Source organism: Phasianus colchicus, chromosome 2 (genome assembly GCF_987193195.1).
Source record: "Phasianus colchicus chromosome 2, bPhaCol1.hap1.1, whole genome shotgun sequence".
In the NCBI taxonomy this organism is placed as follows: domain Eukaryota; kingdom Metazoa; phylum Chordata; class Aves; order Galliformes; family Phasianidae; genus Phasianus; species Phasianus colchicus.
The window spans coordinates 22,530,876-22,551,879 of NC_143437.1; the positions used below are offsets into that span (position 1 = coordinate 22,530,876).

The 21,004-nt window shown below is 40.9% G+C and overlaps 1 protein-coding gene across 1 annotated transcript in view; it reads right to left on the reverse strand.

Annotated features, from left to right (window-relative positions):
• Nucleotides 1-21,004, reverse strand: part of HHAT (hedgehog acyltransferase) — a 188,276-nt gene that overhangs the window by 154,907 nt on the left and 12,365 nt on the right. The gene's annotated exons all lie outside the window — the stretch shown is intronic.

The window sequence follows — 21,004 nt, forward strand, 5'->3', positions numbered from 1 at the left end:
GAGGCCAAGAGTGGAAGGTGCTGCTGGGAAGCCTTGCATCCAAGACAGTGCAGGAGCCAGTGGCAGCTGCCCCACCGTATTGGTATAGGCCTATGAGCACAGCAGCACCAATCCTGCCCTTCAGACACACTTTGGCAGGCAAGTAGGCCAGATGGACTACTTTGCCATTTCCTACTTCTGACTGCACTTCTTCAAATGAATTACTTCCCAACTAAGACGAGCCCTTCTTAGGTATATAAGAGAAGCTTTTTCTCATGTGTTCAAGTAGAAACATCATACAGGTCCAGATTATGCTGTCTCATAGATATAAACAGATCTGCTAAACATAGAGCTGCTTTTCTTCATTTGGACAGATACCTTGTCACCTTCACCTGGCAGCAAAGAGGTGATTTTCATTGGGCACACTTATGTGATAGGCTTTTGGGAACAATGAAAATATTCTGTGAGAGGAAAAGTTAAGGTTCATACCAGCCCACATGGACTTCATTTGATCACATCTACCTTCTCAGAGGAATTCACTTCGGAGCTGGTGTGTTACCAGAACTTCATCAAGAGGTGACTCCTGTTCACCAAGAACTTAATTTCATTGCATGCTGCTATCACAGGGAGATAGGAGCTGTGTTTAAATAACTTCTGAGGTCAGCATCCCCCTCCAATTACACCCTGATACATAAACTGTACCCCAAGCCTCTGGTCCTAGTGCAAAGAAAGAACACAAAAGCTTTCGTGGCTGGTTAGGGACCCTCCAGGTCAGAAAATCATTCAACATTACTGGAGCTCAAGTGCATGCTCAAGTGGTTCACTGAATAGGACTGATTTGCTCAAATGAGACTTCTATCTTTGAGGAGAGTCATGCTACCAGCCCAGCTCTCATAGGTGCTTTATAATAATAAAACACAGAGTGTGTTCATTAAGTAAGAGCATGAAAATACCACCAGGTGAGTAAGCAGATTGCAGTTTCAATAGTGTTTTCATCACAAATACTGTGATTTTTTTTTTTTTTTTAATTATAATGAAAAGCTCTTGACAGTGTCAGTTTAAGGAAATCATTCTTTACAAAGCCTTTTTATTTGTTCTTTACAATTTCTATCATCAGGTATTAGCCTCTTCAAAGAAAGAGCAACTTGTCAGAATAAAAATGTTTATTTCAGAATTTAATGAGAATATTTATTCTTTCTTTTCTCCGAAGAGCATTGCAATGTGATAGGTGTTATATAGAGAATAACTAGTCCCATTGGAAGGTAAACTCCAAATAACTTTGCTTTTCACAGTTCAGACTAGATGAGCAGGATTTCACTTTAGTTAACCAACTGAAGAATTATTAATGACCTCTAACTGCAAAATCTTTGCCCTTGCTAATGTGCAAACCTTAAAACACCTAGAGCTGTTTTCAAGAAATTGTTAGAAAAATCCTCCTTTTACTTTTTTATCTGGATATCATTGTTGTTTTTCAGCCATGATACTGAGAGCTCAAGCCAGTTGTGTGGCAGGATAGGCAGGTTACTCCTCCACATATGAAATGCCAATTGATAGGTCTGCAGAAGGGTTTCTGGCATATACAAGCCCAGATCCTCAACTGCTATAAACCTGCACAGCACTAGCTAAGAGTTTTGCCCTTTAATCTCGGAATCCCTAAGTTAGACATAACAGCACAAGGACTGAATCTGAGGCAGCTGAGCATCACTGCTACCACCAGCATGAGAGGAATAAGTTGTCAAAGTAAAAAAAAGAATTGTTCAGAGTTGGAAAACCAGCTGGGCAGCTCTACAGGGGAACTGATCTCCACGACAGGGTCTTCACATTATCTCAGCTTACACTACATTTGGCCAAATTTCATGCCGGTCATAGAGGCCTCTGGTAATTCATCAAGTGTAAGCAAGTGGGATTTCAGATGTGCTCTCACACCGTTCATCATGCTGATGGGGCTAACATGACATGGGCAGCACACAGACAGGGATACCTGTTACACTATCCAGAACCCTTCATGCAGGCCTTTGGGAAACAGCTGGGGAAACTACATAGAAATTTCTGAGTCTCATCCTGATTCACTGTCCAAGGACTCCGTGCCAGACTTCCAGGCTTGTCTGGCTCCCAAAGAAGCCTCTGTCATCCTTGTTGTACATTGAAGTAATCTGTAATGAAATGTGGTAATAGACTTTCTTTTTTTTCAGAGTGAGTATTAATGTGGAAATATGTCTGGGTAGGGCATTAGTCCCCTAGGAAATTATCTTCCTGACATCAATTCCCAAGATGATCCCACTTTGATATTAGACTGTGGGCCCTTTGCCTTAAGCCAAGACTGGTCACAGTGTGAGAAAAGATTACTTTTGTCTCACAGTCTCCCTGAAAACAAGAAATCAGCTTTCTTCTCCAAGTTCCAAAGGACATAGCTGGGAAGATGAGCTGCTCATTTGCCTCTGTGACTGGAAACTAATTGCTGCAAAACCACAGAATACAAAATGAAAGGGAAGCAAGACATAAAAAAGCAGGCAGAACCAGTCTTGGATGCTGCATTAACAGAATTCTATTATCTGTCTGAAAGACCATGCTGAAAACTTGCTGTATTCCAAATCATTCTCTTCTTTATGATGGGTTAAGGCAGAATCTTGCTTTAGTTTTTTCACCGTAAATGCCAAAAATAAATGATTTAAACCAGATGTATGGTATTTGTGCACATTTTAGGGCAGCTCCGATTTAGCAGATGCCTTGTATTAATAATATACAGTTGTGACAGGAAATGTGGTTTAGGTTCCTGGAAAAACATAAAAGCTAATTCCATTACTTCATTTCAGGGTGCCTTTCCTCAAATGCTAAACTGGTTTTGATTACATGGAAACCTTATAGTGAGAAAACTTTGTCAAGACTATTAACTTATCAGTGCTTATCCTCCTTCATACACATCTCCTCCTGCTGACCTACGTGCTGAACTACCTGTGAACAAGCCTAAAACACACAAAATGATCCTGGAATGCTGCAGACTCCCTTTTCTAAGACTACTTCAATTATTATTTTTCCTTAGATATACTGTGTTTTGCTTCCTGTTCTCTCTTTATTCTGCCTGAATAAGAGCCCTCAGTTCGAGGAAACATTTCAACAACAGCAGCCCCCCAGAACCTCTTACCCATGGCAATGAGACAAATCACAGTAATTGATCTCTAGAGGGAGTTTTCTGAAGGCTGAAGCATAAACACTTTCCAGAACACTGCTGCAATGAGCATGAACTCAAACACCCAGTTTGCTATCTGCGTTTTGTCACTTGATCCATTCTGAGCAGCTGGCTTGGAAAAGGCTTTTTCCAGGAAAAAAGAAGCACGTTCTGGTGGATTCAGAAATAATACTGAAATGAATTCATTTCAGCTAGCTTTTCCTTCAGTGCCATACAATTTATTCAGTTTATGTGTCACTGCATGTAAACAAAAGTTACAGGAGCAGGTTACTTTCAACATATCTAAATGCATATGTTTTTCACCAGTAAACCTCAGTGAGGTCCTGGATTCAGGAATGTAACTCTGATGATTAGCAGCTGTTTTATAGGCAAAGAAGGATCAGATATTTAATTCCTACCTGACAACAGAGAAGGATTCAGAGACAACAGAGAAGTTCAGACAAGAAGCAATGGAACGACCCACACACAAACACAGACAAACATCTACAGCTAATATTGTGTTTGGAGCAAAAGCAAATGTCTGGAGGTGAATTACAAAATTAGAAAAAGCTGAGTTTAATAAGAGCTTAACTCAGCTGCCCACAGTGGAAAAAAAAGTACTTTGAGGTTTTGCAGGGCTCAAACCACCCCCCCTCCAAAAATCTCTGTCAGGGTATCGAATGGCAGCCCACTTAACCAATGAAAAAACAAATCAGAGGCATTACACTATTTCATTGTGGTGTGCGGACACAGCACTGAGGTATGCTGAAAACCAGTGTGTGATTACCACCCCCAGCTAGGTATCACATGCATATGTGGGTTTGTCATTGCTCATTCTGAACTGTATTCTTTGCCATGGCACGGTGAATTCCTGTCAGCCTGTGAAGTCTTACAAGGTTTCAGTATTGCAGCCTTGGTTTTGACCTGCACCTTAGCCGAGGTGTTTTGTGAATAAGTGCACAATCTTCCAGGATCTAAGGGGGGCTATGAGGCAGGAGGGGACAGACTCTTTAGCAGAGTCTGTTGTGGCAGGACAAGGGAAAATCATTTCAAACTAGAAGAGAGAAGATTGAGACTGCATATAAGGAAAACGGTTTTTACAGGGTGGTGAGGCACTGGAACAAATGCCTAGAGAAGTGGTGGATGCCTTATTTCCGTAGACATTAGTGGTCAGGCTGAATGGATCTCTGAGCAACCTGATCGCTGTAGGTGTCCCTGTTCATTGCAGTGGAGTTGGACTGGATGGCCCTTAAAGGTTCCTTCCGACACAAATGATTCTACAATGCCCTCAACAAACCTAAGGTTAGCCTTAGAAATCTGGGGCTGTATGTATTGTGTGGCTGACTAGTTCTCACATGTGGCTGTGGTAGTCCTCGTAAGAGTAATATTTGGGAATATCAAGAATTGTGTTTGCCAAATGTTTTGGTTCAGCCAGATTAAGAAAAGCCACAAAAGATCTCCCCTTGAAGCTGGTTTAGCAGATGGGGAATGAAAAACTGTTTACCATTCTGAAATCTTTTCTTTACCCTTACCATTACTGCGTTTTACCAATTTATAATAATCAATAATTTTTTTTCTGAATTGTTCTGAAGATTGTCCTCCGCAAGCCATACTTATTGTATCTCGTAGCACCTGACAGTGCAGCAACTGATTTCCTAAGTAAACAAGAGTCACACTTTCTGCTGTGAAGAGTTTTCAGTGTAAAAAGGAATGGCTATAGTTGATGAGCACCTTGATTAATTTAAGTAGTGGAAAATGATAACTTTATCAGCAGAATTTATAATTTGTTCTGAAGGACGTACCCTGAAATTCCTTCTGAGGCCACAGCTGGTTAGAACACACACAGGCAACACACACAGTCCTTCTGCAGGCAACCATCAATCCAGATCACAAAAGAGCCCTGAATCCTGTATCCACTTTAAAATCATATGGTGAAAAAAAAGAAGATTCTTACGAAGGAAATTAAAAGAATAAAATCTACTCAAGAGTTTCTTAATTGTGATTGTAAAAGTGGGAAGATTATATCAGATAGTGAAATGAGTGCATGAAAATTGAAACAAAGAAAATGTGAGTTGGAAGAAACCTCCAGCGGTCAGCAGTTAGCCTGTCCTCCTGCTCAAGGCAGTGCTTCAGAAGAGCTGTAGCTTTGCCTAGTCAGGTTTCTCAAGGGAGGTTTCAGGGAAGAAGATGGAGTTTTTCCCAAATGTCCCATTTGAAAAATGATATTCCAACAGATTTAATTAATTTACCAATGAAAGCCTCCAAGAAAGAAGCTAGAAAAATCTAAGAGAGTGTGAAGAGCATTTAGGGAGGCTGAATGGCTCACAAGGATCTGCACCATATGCACACATTCATATGGTTGACTTGTAGCACATTGTGGTGAGAAATCTCTGAGGATTTTCAGACTTAAATCGCTGCACTTATCAGAATATGGTCTTCTGGAGAAATAGATGTCAAATGGACTTCTCCATTCTGAGCTCTATATACACTAGTGTATTTTTCTATACATACATGCATGCACATGAAGATTTTCTGTAGCAAGAAACAATTAAAGCACTCTCTGTAGTTCTGCATTGACAATAGAAGAAATTTCACAGAAATATTTTGAGTACATTGGCAATTTTGGTAGCCCTTATTACACTATATGTTTATACAACTAGAATTAAATAAAGCTTTGTGGAAAGATTGATTTGTGTGTCGTTGAGCATACAGGCATAGGGCTATATGCCACTTTAAAGTGTGGAGAGTTAATCTCATAACTTCAGACAGTATTAAGGTGAAAAAATATTCTAAAAAGATACCATAAGCAATTTGATAGGTAAGCATTCATATCAACCATACTGATGCAACTAAGGATTTGAGTACCTGTTTTTGATGTCACATTACACTTTTCCTACTGATTGCCACTTTCCTACTGATTCCATATTGTGTCGAAAGATAAGACTGAATACATAAGACTGAAACTGGACAAAGATACTCTAAGTGTTTTAATCACAGTGCTCCCATAGCTGCCTTGCTTTAGCAATAGTAATTAGTTGGAAAAGACAGATCCCCTGTGGGACTGACTTCAGCTGCTTTTTTTTTTTTTTTTTTTAACACTGAAAGCACAATGAAATAAAGAAGAGGCTTGTCATGACAACCCTGTTAATATTTCCATCGATACAAGATGCTCCCTCAGCAAGCCTACAAGTGACCAAATGAGGAAAAGATCAAGCACTTGTGAGGTGCGTGTCTGTACTGCAGCTGTAATATACTGCAGAAGTGGCTAAGCTGGCATTAAATGAGTTTGATCCAATGCTAGACACAGTCAAACTGGAGATGAGCCTGCCAAGAAGTGGGGTAAGCTCTCTGCTCATCTCTAGGCCACCGCAATTACATTCATCTCAGTACCTGAGCCAGCTCAGGCATTTCCACAACACACTGGAGAGTGAACATGTCCTTGGGAGCGAAGTGAAGAATGTATCAAGTTGAAAGAAAATGAGAACCTCCTCAGTACAATTATCAAAAAGTTCTAACTTGACTACTCCATGTGCGGTTGTACTAGAGTCTGCTTAAATCTAACTCTTTGAAAAGGTCAATAAGTACTGTTGCAGTTGGTGGATTTCCATCCATGGCTACTGAGATTTATTAAGAAGCTTAATTTTTCCAAGAAAGAATTACCAAAGAAAAGACGCTGCCAATTTTCTGTTTTCTACAAAAACACCGGGTCTAGATCATTAGAATAGCATTACATCTCTTCTGAAATTTCTGCTGTCCTGTAGAGGATCAAATTATATTTCCAGCCTGAACAGTATTTATGCTATGTATTAGCATAGAGGCAGAGAATTTTAAATGGAATCTGATCACACAGTTGGATTTGAGAGGACATCTCTGGGACTTCGGCAAGTATACAAGCACAGTGAGTTCTTGCACTATGATAATGACAGTGGTCAGGATGTGTCCTCAGAGTCATCAGAAGAAAGACCCATATCAGAGTGTGAAGGGCTTTTGGATGTATATAAGATTATCTTTTTTATTTTTTTTTCTGGACACGTGAAGAATTATGTATACGATAGGGCCAAAACTTGCAAACTTTAAGTTTGCATGATTAAGGAATATAAAATGTTGCATCTCACTATATTTAGCTTAATGGAATTATTTGGTTATTCTACCAAAATTGAGTCCATCTCTTTGGAAAGGGCAAGTAGACTAAGCAGATGTACTTCTAGTAGGTTTTTGCCATATGTATAGGCATTGCTTTTTTTAAAGCTATACAATGTATTAGAAAGACCCAATTTTCTACTTGCATCTTTTGGAGTAATGAGTAACTCGGAAGAAGTGAGAGCTGTGTGTAACACCGATGAAGTGAAACTCATTTCCACAACACACAGTCGGAAAACACCAGCTTCTGAGGGACTTGCCTTTTGTATTTCTGCAGCCTTTTCAAATCTCATCCTCACAAACACAGACAGCTCTGTAAATGAAGTAACTCTGAGCCCTGCACAAGTCCATCAAGACTATCCAGCATGGAGATACATTTGATACGGATCAGCTGTACGCACAGAAATGTGGATACAGTCACTGGCTGAAGAAAACCTCAGCTATAGATTTTCCAGAAACTAAAGGAACACAGTAACTAAAATGAAACTGTATGCTCGTCAGATATTTAAACTCAGGGCTCTGCTGTTAGCCCACATAATGCACAAAATACTGGAATGGGCAAATCTCTAGTCTGACCTACTATGGCTACTCTTAGTTAAAAAGGGAGAGAAAGTGGACTGTCTTTTAGCCAATGGGATTTACAGCAATCGTGAGAAAATATGCAATTGCCTTTCATTCTGGTTTCATTCACCATTGCAGTCCTTCACTTTTCTGCCTGTGTGAAGCTTAATTGATTCTCTGTAGAGGGCAAATGAATGCAACACCAAAGCTACTGACCTCTAGCTGCTCATTCCGCTGGACATATACTCGCTATTTAGCGTCCTGAAGTCTAAAGTTTTAAACAAAAGAGGAGTCACAGTCTGCCTCAGCATACAGCCCTGGAATTAAAGTCACAACTTAGTACTCATGCCATTTTGTATTTTAATTTTGCGTTATTCATTTAGTTTAACTTTACAGAGTTAAGCAATGGGATATAAAAGACTACTTTGACCTAGGCAACAGAGAACAAAAAAGTGCAGTTAGCTCCAAGTACAAGTTGTTGGTGGAGAACTCAAGGAAGAGCCATGGCAGACTGGGTGAAACCACATCTCCCATCTAGATGATGGTAGATGAGTACCCCAGAGCACTATGCTACAGGAATATGTACAGTCTGTGCTTTAGCATGAGGTTTCATGATGTAAGTACATCCACAAATAGCAGTAGAGGAGCAGGGCCCTGCATACACAGTCTGTGTCTCCTAGATCTCTGCTCTCCTCACAGAACCTTTCTCTGCTCCCTGCTACAAGAGGGTACATACATTCCCCTTCATTTAGCTTTATGAGATTTGTCAGGCAATGTCCTATATCGACTTCCAATCTTTCATCTGAAATGGAGAAGGCAAGCATCACTCAACCAGCTGACAATAGGGGGGAAAAGCTTTGATATGCTAACTTAGTAAAACCCAAAGTCCTAGTTGCAAATCCTCTGTAATCCCATGTTATCAGAAGGAATCCCCAGTTGTTTGAGAATCAGGAAGCTTTCTGCTATGCTATTATTCTCTCTAACATCCACGCTTCCCCTGCTGCTTTGCTTTTCTTGTGCAGCACGGCAGCATGTGGAAAACCCTGAAACTGAACTGTCGATAACATCACGCCTTTAACAAACTTGCAGACTGATGGATTCCTACCAGAAACTGTGTTCACTGAGCAAGATGTAAATTTAGAAAGGTAGGCATGTAGCTTGACTGAAGGAAATGTAATTCAAGAACTGATTATATAGTTAGATAAATGCCTGACAGGACCAGCTGTAGTAAAGAATAAGCTTTCAACATCTCTCCTAATGGAGTGTGGGTCTCCCTAAAAAGAAAAAAAATGTTTTTATTATTCCAATCTTTTACCAGAATGTGTTATCATAGCATTTCATCAGGATATGCATGAAGAAATAGGAAAAACAGCATACACATAAGTATGACAATGTCAATTCAAGATAATTGGGAAAAAAAATACTTCTAGGATTTCAAACAGGTCCATTAAGTTACAGTATCACCCATCAGATATTTGAAGAAAACTCTGCTGGAGTGAAACTACCATTGCTGTAGATCACAAACCCTAAATGCAGTGTGTGACGATGGAAACTGTAATCCCCTTGGGAAAAACAAACGCTCCAGCTAACACTGCTATAAATGTTTTTAGACGTCTCTCTCCCTGCAAGTGTTGTACAGTCTCCTGAACTCTGGAAAAATGGAAATGGTTCTTTCTTTACACAAGATCCTGCACACTCAGGTCTGCAGAGAAAAAAGCAGATCTGTGAGGAGGATCAAGGCTCGCCAGCCAGACCTGCTGTGGGTTTATTCTCTTTCATCACAACTTTGTCTCGGCTGCTTGTTCAGTGAAAGTGACTACCTCCTCTGTCATTACACTGCCCACTTTCACAGCAGACACTTTCTTAACCCAGATTTTCTGCGGTTTTTTTTATCTCTTTTTTGCTTCCTCTCCTGTTTAAGTCCTTGCCTTCAAAGTAAATGCTCCAGCATGGCATGGACCCTTTGGACAGCCTCCTGATGCCATGGGGACTCATCTGGGTGCTACCAAATGCAGCCCTTCAGTGAGAGAAGCAGCAAGGCAAGAGGAAACAGTGCCCAAGAGATTGCCAGCTTCCCTCCCTGCCAGCGACCATCTTGGTCATCGTGGAGTGCAGTATGACATGCCCCTGCTGCCTCAGCCAAAGTCTGCAAGTGACAGCTGTGCAGGATAGTCATAGCATCACTTCCATAGGCCCCCCGCTGAGCTGCAGTGACCAAAACACTGTCTCAAAGCCTCATCTCACGTCTCTGGGGATGACAAGGCTGGGAGGTGCCAGGCCCCACTGAACCCCCAGAGAAGGCTGCTATGCTGACCCTCATCACCACTCACTGCTCTCTGTCTAGCAGCAATCTGGATTTCTCAGGGAGATATCTGGGAGCATGTTTGCACTCAAGGAAATTACTGCTTTGCTGAGTGGCCCCACAGTTTTATCTATGCTCCTTCTGAGAGGAACTAACACAAAATCCTCTAACCCACTGTATTTCCCTTTGCCTGTAGAGAGAATCCCCAAACGAGCTGATTTGAAGCACTTGTCTTGCCTACTGCTTGTTTAGCTGCTGGTGACAGAGAGAAGTCTCCAGGGAAAATAGCATTTTGAGGGAACTTCAGTTTTACTTTAGCCAGTTGTGACAAAATGGCTGAATAAATTTTAGCCCACTGAGAGTTTTGCACCCCCCTTCTACATATTTAAAAAAAAAAAAAAAAAAGCCTATTAAAAGACTCTCCTAAGAAAATAGCTTTAAAGTACAGTCACATAACAATCCATGTATAAAGACCATATAAAAAAAATTCCAGACATCCCTCAGTTGTGGTGGCTTAATTTCTGGAAAAGGGTGGCGGGGTTTTTTTGAGTCTCCAGTTACAAGCCCCAAACCCACATTTCCACACTCAGGATATAACAAAGGCCCCTGAAATTGGAACAAAGGGACAAGAGTGACTTTCTTTTTAAGGATCTGCTAGTTGACAGGGAACTACTATGGGAAACAGATGAGAAACACAGACTCCAGCTGAGTTGTGTGAAACAGCCAGTCCCTGTTTGTTACCAGGCAAAAAGGCAGGCACGTAGAGCTCCTCTTTATTGCTGCTTTTTCTCTTATGCTCTGCTTTATGTTCTCGTTATGAATTGCAAGGCGTTATTATTGAGGGGGAAACCATCCTGTCCATCCCTCCCAAGGTCTGCACACCCCCAGAGGCAGGGCAGAGTTAGTGCCCTGCCATAATACATGGGAAGGACAGAACACAGAGCTCGATCCTGCTGTGTGCAGGAGGGCACACGCATGCACAGGGGAGGACACCTGCAATGGCATGAAAAGCAAACTGGTCCCTGGGGAACTTAAGAGTCTGGGACAATCAGCTGGTTACCACGAGATGGGTGGGACCAGCTCCCACAGAGTTCCTGAGTTTTTTTATAACAGGAAAGCAAAGTTATTATCTATTTTTGCCGAACAGCTTAACTGAAAAAGGAAGAAACATCAGTCTTACAGATTGTTCATCCAAATATGTTATTCCCTGAAAAGCACGTATTATCTGCATGCTTTAAGATGAGTCACCAGTGTCCTGCTATGTCTGGGGAGTGAACAAATTGAAGAGCCAAATGCATCTCACAGCAGTAAGAAGCAGGATTACTAAAGGGCTGATTTAGTTCTGGCACAGGTTACCAAGGGAGTCTGCACATTGCCATCCTTGTAGATTTTTAGGAATGAATTAGATAAACAGCTGCCAAAAATGGTGTAAATTAGGAGGGAAGGAGTGCATTTTGCAATGTCATATGGCTCTACATAGGTCTGAAGAGATCCTTCAAGATGACACAAGACACTTTCATTATCAGTCACACGAAAAAGGAAAAAAAAACCACTTTCTATATGTTTTCTACCAGTTAGAGCACATGGCAATAACTTTGAGTAATTATTTTAATGTTACTCAGAAATTGTTTTCACTGGACAAATTTGCATCATGAATTTCCCTATATTAGTAGCAACAAATATGCCACTACCTGCCCATGTAATTACTCACTCTGATGGAGAAACACAACATACATTAGCAGACCTGGTATAAGGATTTACCTTCCACACAGAAAAAGGTACTTGGTTTTTATAATTGGTTAATGATGCAGAAAAACCCATTCTTGACCATTGGCCTATTTTTATAGTAGCTGGAGTGTTACAACATTAAGACTGTTGGTGAAATATTTGCAGGATAACTTGGCCACACAGATGTTGTTAATGTCCAAGTGCTGTAAATATAAACTAAATGACATTTAAGCAATAGAATAAATTGTCCCCAGTGCATGTGGGATGTACAAAACAACTAAGCAGGTAGCTTCAGAAATTGCTTTTTGGAACTTAATCCCAAATGATTTTTTTCTTCTCATTTTTTGTTCACCTGCTTCTGCCAGTACAAGAAAACCAAGTGGAAAAAGGAAAAACAAAAACAAAAACCACCAACAAGATGTTACTTTGCATGAGGATTTTAGAAACGGAAGATTATTGATGTTGCACTCCGGCTGCAGCAAAAATAAAACAGTGGAGTTTTTCTTCATAACTTAAATGCAAGTTGTAAGAGATGAAGCCAGGAAAAAGTCACAAATATTATCTGGGTTTTATCTAGTCTCAGTCTAATTCGATAGTCCACATGCTGGGTCCACAGCCTCTAGTGGAGACCAACACTGCATTTTTTATAAAGGATTTTAAAAGCTGGTGATTTTCTGTTGTAGTTTAGAATTGGGTGGCAGATATGCCTGAAGAGCACAATTAAGAAGCCCTCATACAGACTTGTGTTGCCCTGTTGACTTCCATAGTGTGGACATACCAAGATCTGCTTCAAAATTTCTACCACACTTACTTGATAAATTTGCACTTATAATATGGGAAAAGCTGATACAGTGGGAACAATAAGTAAATAATGAAATTAATAGGAATTCTACAAGAAGAACTGCAAACCGGATGGGAAGGAACACAGACATCCAAGAATACAGCCAGGTTGCTTAGTGGCAGTAAACAGTAAACTTAGTTCATATTTTCCTTTGTCTCTGAGAGTTTTCATGCCCACTGGCCTTTGAGAAATCCTCATTCTACATCTTTGAATCTGCTCACAGTATGTGGCATATGATTTTTAAGCAGAGCTATATGATCTCTGTCTTGGAATGCTCTTCAGTTCCTGGTCAAAGGAGGACCAGCAAGTCAGAAATGCAAAGGACCATACTCCCAGTGAGTAAAGAAAAAAGTCAAAATACTTCAACGATCATATGGATCCTATCCTAGAAAATATCCTCTCCTTAGTGATGAGAAGCTAGGAGATGATTCAGCTGAACCAAGAATGGTACGGTGAGTAAAAGGGCTGAAAGAGCGGGTGTGTTTGCCAGCCATTGCACTAAAGATAGAAGGCTCTGTTTATGCATTGACACAGAATATCTAAATACATGAAAAGGAGGCATTTTCCACTGTCTACAAAAGGAGAAATTCTGGAAGAGGGATTGATGCCAAGTATTTTTCTAAACTTGATGTGTTAGAAGGGCCCTGGCAACTGCCTTTAGAAAAACAGCTCATGTTTGCACATATTCACCAACCTTTTTGAGAGACAGTTTCTTCAGACCACCATTTGGGCTGTGCTTGGCACCTGAGACATTTTGCTGGAAAATACAACATGTTTTTGTTACTGTAGAAGGTAGTAAGGTTTACAGAAATTATGTTTTGGTCTGGGGAAAAAACACAGAAGTGCATGACTGGAGACTTCAAATAGGAAGAGCAAAAGTTTCTGGCTAAAGCTAAACAAGCGAAAGTAAAATCTCTAATGGAAATAACATACTTGGGAGAAAAATTAACACAGCAAGGAATACAAGAAAGTCTCAGTACAGGTGAGGGCACTGTAAACTCACTTGGCTCAACAGACAAGGCAATGGAATGAAGATTTAATAGAATTATGAGATATGAAACAGTATTTGTATCTAACTTAGATAAAACAATTCATTAGGATTTCAGCTAGCTAAACAAGGCAGGCCCACCTGCCATCACACAGACAGCAATTTTTGAAAAGTTTGGAGTGTTTGCCTATGACTGGATGAACGTATGATGAGCAAGCTGCCACTTTGCACTAGAAAAGATGTTTTTAAAAATAAGAAGCTGTAGAGCACTATAAACAACAACCTGCTTTGACTGTTAAGCAATGACCTCAGATATATCTTCCAATAATACGATGGCTCAAAGGTGATCACACAATGCCCTTCTTAGTTCCTGCAACATGCCCAGTTAACACGTACTCCCAGGTTGTCTGTGCCTTTCAGCCGTGACCTTGTGTCAACTGTGCCACCAGACAAGTTTGTAGGGTTTACTTGTTGCGGTGATCTTTCTGGTGAGCTACTTAGATTTAAGGATTCTATTATCTTACAATGCGTGCTATGAAATATGATGCCTTGCTATGAAACCTGCTTGGATTTGGACAATAAGAAGGCTCAGGACTATTGCAGTGCAAAGAACAGGAGATGCAGGAAAAGTCAGTAGAGGGGAAAGCTCACCTCTTTTAAGGTCATTCTGAGACCAATTGTCTTGTGAAACTCAGTTTAACCAAGCTGTAGAATGTTATACATAATGTGTCATCTGTCTTCACTGATCTTCTCAATTCCAGTTTCACTTAAAAACACATGCCAGATCAGTTTGAACTCTCAGTTGCACAATCCCAGTGATCTGTCTGACAGACTGCTCCCAAGAAAGCCAAGAGCCCCAGTATCGCTCGTATGGCGCCTGCATGTTCTTCACATGCCCAAGGAGAGTACAACAGGCAACGCCAAAGCAAATAGTCTGACATTCTTTGTATAGATCAGCAACATGTCTTTCATTAAAATTTGCTGTGGCCACAGTGGTGATATTTTTTTTTTAGCAATTGTAACACAGCTGATCTCTTGAATTACAGATTGGTGAGGAGGGATCCCTGCACAAGCAAAACCAAGGGAACTGTGCAAACACTGACTCATAGAGGAATAAGTTGGTGATTTTTGTAGCAAAGTAAGTAATAGTGAAAACTGGAAGCAGACATCTGATACCTCTGGTTTCTAAAATAAATTCCTTTCTTCTAAAGGAGGAAAAAAAACCTAAACAGGGAGACCAAATCTTTCATACTCATGCATTAAGTGCAGGAACCTAATTTACACACACCAGTACATGCAACCTGTATGCATTCCCAAGATTAGATTGGAAAGTTACACCTCTAAGATATTTACATGTTCCACAAACAACACATACTTACCACAAAAACAAGACCATATATAGGAGTAAGGCTATGAAACAGGATGGAAGCAAGTGCAGGAATGATCAAGATCCAGCAGCAGAAGGATGCAGCTGTCAACTTAAGACTGAGCTGCCAGTTGTATTTATGGGTCTGTAAGGACCAGGAAGATTCACAGAGTCTCTTCAGTAGAGGATTTTCCTACATCACAGTCAGAATCTGGTCATCGTGGACACTGCATTAACATCAGGTTCTTAATGAGGGAATTGTGTAGTTTAGCCAAACAAATTCTTGGGATTTCACTCATTCCCAACCCTTTGGTCACACAAATTCTTTAATTTCCATTTAACTGCCATTTGAAGTGCATGCGAGCAGTTTGTACAACAGATACACAAGCATATTGTCATCATCCAACTGACTTTGAAGACTATTCAGAATATATACCTGTCACTAAAACCCTGCCACCGAAAGTAGGATTTCTACCGCCAGCTCATAGCTGAGAATAAGGCTGGACTAGCAGGATTCTCTTTGAGTTTTCCTTGTCAATGCTGAGGTCAGCCTGCAAGACCTGTACCAATACCCATTCCAACAAGTGCACCCATGAGACTAGCAAGCACCACCACAACTGGCTGTTCAGTGTGAAGCCACTTGTTAACCTGCTACACAGCAAATACAGAACGCCCCCCCAGTCTCCAAAACATAACACACTGCTGATACTAAAGCACCACATTTCCTATTTCCTTATATTTATAGATCCCTCCTGTGCTGTAGGTTTTTGTTTTGTTTGTTTTGTTTTTTTTTCCCCAAACACGGCCTTTGTACTGCCATACTTCAATATGAAAAATTTTGAACATCCCCTAAATCTGTTCACAGATATTTCCTCTGCCCTAAAATCTCTTAACTGTTACTATAATTTTTTGCCTATACAAGGATCTTTAGACTTTAATAGCACATGCTGTGCCCTTCAGTGATTTTGTAAGACAATTTGAAAATCTTAAGCAAATTTCTTTATGTTAGTAGATGCTACAGTGACACTATGACAGATACATTTTCAGTGTCATGTCTTTCATCTTAGCAGGTTATCCAATTCTGTTTTAAGTAATTAATCTGAAAAAAAATGTTCATTTGGCTCAATCCTGCAGCTTTCTGCTCCAAGTGGTGGTGAAACATACCAACACAGACAGTGAATGGATAGTTAACTTATTCCACAATATTTTCTTTTACAACGTAAGAGCAAAATCTTCACACCATTCACGTCAGCATTTCCCATAGGGCCAAAACATAATCCTGAAAATTCTGCGAATTGCTAAGGATATTATATGCTGAGGATAAGATTACAGAGAAACAATGCAGCCATTTTGAGCTGAGCTTTCCCACAGTGAAAGGTTCAGTGGGGCCCAGCTGGTTGTTTTGACTTCAGACACTGACTCAGGGATTGGAAAGTTGGACACCAAGGGTGGAGTAGAGAAACAATTTGGCAGGCAAAAGGAAAAAGTTAACCTTTTTCAGTCCACTTGCTGTGTACTGCACCTACCAGCCACAGCAGGGTCTAAAAGCAGATTAGCCTCTGTATATACTGGGCTTAGTGGCATGCAAGTGGTTATGATGCCTTGTTCTGCTCCTCTTTCGTTTATGCTCTGCCTTAAGCTAGAGGCCTGGAAGCAGCTTTTTTAAAATGTATATTTCAGAGGGGCTTGATCCCATTTTAAAGTTCAGTAGTGCCATAGCAAATAACTGATAGTTATAACTACTGAATAAAATTGCAGGGAACCATCTACATTTTTTTTTTTAATATTCTTTTTTTTTTCTTCTTCTTTTCTTCTTTCTGTGCATTTAAAGTTTATTCTGAATGTTTCATGTTTTAGAATAAAAGCAAACATTCTTTCGGCTGGTACCTCAACAGTAGAACAGCTATTTTAGTTGATGTGGTGTTCTTTTTCCCCCTACACAGTATAGCATTTGCTTACTGCTGCACCTTCCCCAGCCAACATATGTTCAGTAACACACAGAGCACTGCTTCTGACTCGCTCCAGAGCACGAGACGTGGGCTCAGGGGAAGCATCCCCATGCAGGGGCTACCACGGAGGACTGCAAGGGCAGGTCAGTGAGCAGCAGGACCCCAGGCAGCTGCCCCAGCATGAGCTCTTGCCGTGCCCTCCCGCTGGCGAGGCAGCAGCTGGGCTTTCCAGCTGCGCACAGGGCTGCTGTTATGGCCCCGGCGCACAGCAGCGGGCAGGGGGCCAGCAGACACCTACTCACTGATTTATAGGCATCGCTTTGTTGTGCATTCCTGCTGCCTGCAGGATCCTGCTGACTTTACACATGCTTAGCTCCCAGTAAGATCAGTGGCAACTTCGCCTTCATTGAGATCGTAATCCCAGAGCCTCCAAGAGGGAATATCGACAGACAGTGCCAAACCACTTGGTATTCTGTGTTTAGAAGGCTGTGCAGGCAGCAGCCGGGAGTAATTCAGGGTGTATTTGCTGCTGCAGTGCGGTGCTGGCAGGAGTGCCTAACCTCCTGGTGCATCAGCTTGCCCAGCTGGGAACACAGGCTGCAATGGGTGTGAATTCCCGTCTGGAAAGCGCGCTGAGATGCTTCAGAGAGGAGAACAATTGTTTCTACAGAGTTATTGTTCTCTGAAGAGAATTATTGCTTTTACAACTGAGAGCAATCTGCTTGAAACAGTTTTCTGTCTTAGCCTCTCTCTTTTTTTTTTTTCCTCTGAAGTATTTTTATTTTATTTTTTTTTTATACTGAGGAAATACGCCTCAAAGGCATTATTAGTAACATGTTTTCTTTCCTCTTTCTGAAATCCCACTTTTCAATGTTCTTTCACTCTCCAGTCCCAGGTTAGTGAGTACTGACAAATACTATCAACACATCTCGACAAAGAATAAAGTTCTGTCTGGAGACATTTTGCTCCCTCAAAAATGTTGAGCTAAGAGAGCTAAAGAAGAAGCGGGGGTGGGGGAAGAAAGAGAGAAATGAGAAACATTTCCAAACATAACATAAAAGGTCTTGCCTTAAGACCATGGATTTCCTTTTTGGTACTTTCAAAGAATGCGTCTTTAGTTCTCTTTGGCTGTGTGACCAACAGTTGTGGGGTGTGTCTGTGGTTTGCTTCTCTTCACAGTAACGCTATTGTTCAGAAACTGCAGCCAATTTATGGAAAGAGGTGGAATGTTTATGTAACTTACTTTGCTTTAGACAAGAAATAAAAAAAAAAAAGACTGGTGGAGGAAGGCCAGTCAAAACAGGATTTTTCTTCCTTTCTGGACACAGATGTTGGGGGAAAAAAGCCAGCTCTGTCTTCGCGTTAAGCGAAACAGCATTTCCATTTTTAGACACTTTTTTTAATTAAGTAGGTCAGAAAAACAAAACCAGCCATTAGATTAGTGCTATAATTTACTTGCTTCAAAATGTGCCATGTTTGAGAGCTGCTCTGTTGACATGCTTACAACACTATAAACTGAGAAATAGATATATTAGGGTCAGATGATAGCACTTTTGCCTAGACTGCTGTGTCCCAAACATATCGTTGGCAAGTACTGCTAGACTGCAGATGGTGAGTGTCTCTTTGTCACTAGAATGGTGTTCCCTGCCATTTCCAAATTAGCTGAGCTACAAATATGATTTGCAATTGCAAACTGAAGCAAGGTAGCCAAAAGAATGAGTCGTCTTATTTATGTGTCCCCAGTGTCCATGTTGGAAAAGCAGAGAAATTAGGAGAAATTAGACTTCCACCTTATCTTCTTAGTACCCTAACATTTCGCTTGACTTCTTCTCTAACCAGAATACCGATTCAAAATCTTTAGGTCAAATTCAGCTTTTCTAATTGGAAGAAAAAATAAATCGACTTACTTCAAAGATCTCGATTCAGTAAGAATGGGGATCTTTAAATCTTACGGCATCCTCAAGTGGCTTCTCAGAGTTTACAGCAATGCAGGCTAAGCCCAACCTGAGCTAGGCAGGTGCAACTCACCTGAGGCCAGCAAGTTCCATCAAAAGTGCCTCAAAATGTGGTTTTTAGTGTAAGAAACAATTTCCATCTACCACTCAACGCCATCACAAAACATATCCTGCTCATGCTGCAGTGCCACCAGCACGAAACCAAGTGGGCATCCAGCCAGGCTTTACAGACACCAGCACTGGCAAGACTGAAATAGTGTCTAAATTTGCTCTTTGTCTGTCTCAGACTTACACACAGAAGTCTCACAAAAACAACACGGAAAATATTATAAATAGAAAACAGAATAAAATTTGGTGGATCAAAACCCCAAATGAATGTAGTGTTTTGTTAAGCCACAAAAAATACAGAGATCAAGAGAGACTGAGGAAACTGCCCTTGCCAAAATGTTTCAGCTTCAACAGGGAGAACAATTTTTGGAGGAAGATTCTGCTTCTATAATTATCTGATCCTTTGCCTCACTAAGACCACCAGTTTATTGCACTGGACCAATAAAGGCTTTTCAGGTGCCAATAATGTTCAAGAGATTCCATCTTAGCCCAGCACTCAGGTGCCAGAGCACTCTCAACCTACTACCAAATCCCTAAGCTTTTCAAGTTCTCTGAAAGGCAGGGCTGCATCAGCATCAGTGAGGAAATTGTTCCAGCAACATTATTCAACTTGAAACCCCTACTCGAGTGTGCAGAGTTTATTTGACCCAATGGGCCAGATTGAGCTGTGATTGCCTTACCTCCTCGCCAACTGCAACAGAATTGCACAAGCGTGAGTGGAGTCTGGTCCAACAACAAGTAATCTGCCATATGGAAGCTACTGAGCAGACATCTGCAGGACATTGAAAGTGCTTTTCTATATACAGCACAGAGTGCTACAGTTGTGCATTCCACAGAGACCCAGTTTGCAAAGGGATAGAAATGAAACATTACTTCGGGTTTTGGTTTCTTGGCCTTGAAAACTGAAATCTGAAAAGAATTATAGCCCAGTGCCATACCAAATCAGTTATGTAGTCATTCCTGGATTTTCCCATGGAATTTTTACATAAGAATTAGGCTGTATTTGATGCAAACTAATACACACAAAGAACTGTGCTGGTCAGAAGCAAGCCAACTTATAGATGAATTTCAGAAGTTTTTGAAAATGCACGTAAAAATCAATTATAGTGAAACACACTGCTAAGGATTACTAGAAATTTGATGATAGTTGACTCATTAAAAGCCATCATGCCTAACATCTTGTCCCTGAGAAGGTTTGCAGTACCCTCCCATTCAGACCTTATCTTCTCTATCAGTGCCTCCCCACCTTGCACACTCTGTCCCAAAAACTGGAAAACTGGAAATACCCTTTTCATCTCCATTTGGACACCTCTGGCTTGAGGCATTGCTGGGGGATGGAGCAAGCTCTGTGCTTTCTCAAGAAATGGGCAACGTTTGATGGGAGGTTGGCTGCTGTCCAGGAACACACAACGAAGAGGCTCCCTGCAGCTTTCTCAGCTCTTTGTGTACCCATGCAGCAGCTGGGCACAATCTGCCCTCACAATGGTGTGTCTGTAACAACACAACCAAATCCAGTCCTAGCATGGAAGAGAAGCACCATCCAACCGGAGGTCAAGTTTTGAATTATAATGGTGTCCCTCCGGACTCCAGATATCTGAATCAGCTGCTTCCCCCTCCACTCAGAGCACTGTAGCTAATGTTCCTTTATCCCACTAAAAGTCCAATTGCTGTGAAAGAAGGCAATTCTTTTAGAAAAGCAAAACTTTTGCCCATGAAAAAGAAAGAAGATGACAGCATATTAATCAGGAAGAAGAGTCAGGCAATCATTCTTTGTTGCTTTGCCTTCATTGCAGGGGACCTGGTGCAAACTTTTAGTGAGCATGACCATGCAAGACTAGGTCTCTAATTATTTTCTTGTACCATATTAAAGCATCAAATTCAGTTCTCTAGTCCAGTCACAAGTACCAAAACAACTGTGAGA